The sequence below is a fragment of the Colias croceus genome, chromosome 5 (genome assembly GCF_905220415.1).
Source record: "Colias croceus chromosome 5, ilColCroc2.1".
NCBI lineage: Eukaryota > Metazoa > Arthropoda > Insecta > Lepidoptera > Pieridae > Colias > Colias croceus.
This window is the reverse complement of record NC_059541.1, coordinates 805256-807189: the sequence shown is the minus strand read 5'-3', so window position 1 is coordinate 807189 and position 1934 is coordinate 805256. Positions and strand designations below refer to the sequence as shown.

Genomic DNA, 1934 nt, shown 5'->3' with positions numbered 1-1934 from the left:
CTATTAGTTTGGAAGCTGTCCAGAATCGGTAACGTGCCTTTTGGGAAGTGATCGTGCGCGACGAATGACGTCATTTATCGATTATTACGTTATCGCATCACTATTGACAGGTTTTGCACGGTTTTTCTTTGTATTTTTAATTGACTTAATTCTCTTTATTGGGACGAATTGGTTGTTTTTGTTCATTATGTATTTGCAACAGAAACCTTGTTCTAAGTAATAATGTATTTAGCGGATCATAATACTTTAATAAGTCAAATTATAAATAACTTTTAATATTCATAAAAATAATACTAAGGCAGTAATCTATACTATCGAATTATAATATTAAATATGTAAAAGATCCGATTTTATTGGCATCACCAGAAAAGCTTTTCTTGTCAAGACCTGACAGTTTCTAAACCGTAACAACAGATGGCGCCACTATTCTTTTAGCAGCTTTAAGCTCGCGCTATAGAAGTTTTTTTTGGAACACGTAAATACTCCTGAAACCGTAGCGAACTCATACTTACCTGGCGTAGGGGACACCGTGATCAGGAAGGCGGTTCCCCCAGAGCGAGGCCCCGCCATTGCACTGCGACGGGGTTGACCTCTGCGATTATCCCTAATGTGGATAACTCGGACGCGTTATTTTTGGTAGTGGGGACTGCGTACGCGCCGTCCCCCCATATATAGTATGTCAGCAAGGCTTAAATATTATGTTACTCATAATATCACGCTGAAGTACTCACTACTCAGCCTATGTCGAATAAAAGTAATGTATATTGATATTTGATAATATCATTCAATATAAAATATTATTATCATTTATCATGCATGGGGCTTACAATAATTTATGCTAAAACGATATCACACATTTTTATTATTATTAACCACCACATGTTCATTAAGATCTAGAATCTAGATGTACAAAATTGGTTTCCTGTAAAGTCGGTATACGGGCGAAAGTTTTACGTGACAACGACTTTTTATGTCTGTCTCTCTCGCTCTTAGGCGGGCTAACCATGCCCGCGTGCCTCTTTCGGTGACTCATCGTAACGTTACCGAGCGTTACACTTTTTCATAAGTGACTCCCAGCCACAACCTAATTTAAGACGTTGTCACGTCAAAAAATAAAGCTTACACACATGATTCACACCTACTTGTACTTACTGCAACATAATAGAGCTTCAGCTTTAAAAATATGTTTTGTAGAAATAACGCAACATTAATTTTACATTTTCAAAAAAAATAAAATAAAAAAGCAGCTTTTAGTTTTTAAGAAATAACGCAACATTTATAATACTGCATTTTTCAAAAAAAAAAAAATCAAAAAGCCAACATCACGCGGTGTTCCCAGGCGGTCACCCATCCAAGTACTGACCGCGCCCGACGTTGCTTAACTTCGGTGATCGGACGAGAACCGGTGTATTCAACGTGGTATTAACGTCCAAATTTTTAACCACATTATACAAATGAAAGACGCACAATCCCTATACATAATAATAAATCTCTATTTCAGTAGAATCACGCGTGAATGGTTGGACCGATATTGATGATTATTTTTTTTTATTCGTAACGATCAGGAAAAAGGTCATAAAAAAATTAAACTTCCAAAATTGCGCAAAAAAAGTGAGAAACTAAAGGGCAATTAAACCTTCACGCGTTTGATAGGTCGCGCGAAAACAGGAAAGCTTCTGTGGTATAAATTTTTGTAATTACAAAAAATATTAGCTCGATGACCTCTAGCTACCTAAATTCGTTTCATACGATATAACCGCATATATTTTTATCAAAATAACTTTTAACAACAAAGAAGATCTCGAAGCTTCAATGATTACATTGCATCCTCCATACATCATGCTAACGCCCTAAACAACAACCACATAGTTACAGATATAATATCAAATATTTATCCATCGAACACTTGAACCAAAGTATGCCATTTGGAGCTA

General features: G+C 36.1%; 2 non-coding genes across 2 annotated transcripts; one reads left to right on the top strand and one right to left on the bottom strand.

Moving 5' to 3' along the window:
- Positions 1-504: 504 nt before the first annotated feature.
- On the top strand, positions 505-666 carry LOC123692190. Its single transcript, XR_006751504.1, has one exon. It is a non-coding gene; the product is annotated as a U1 spliceosomal RNA (small nuclear RNA).
- Positions 667-1314: 648 nt separating this feature from the next.
- LOC123692187 lies at positions 1315-1433 on the bottom strand. The gene has a single exon (XR_006751501.1). It is a non-coding gene; the product is annotated as a 5S ribosomal RNA (ribosomal RNA).
- Positions 1434-1934: the final 501 nt, after the last annotated feature.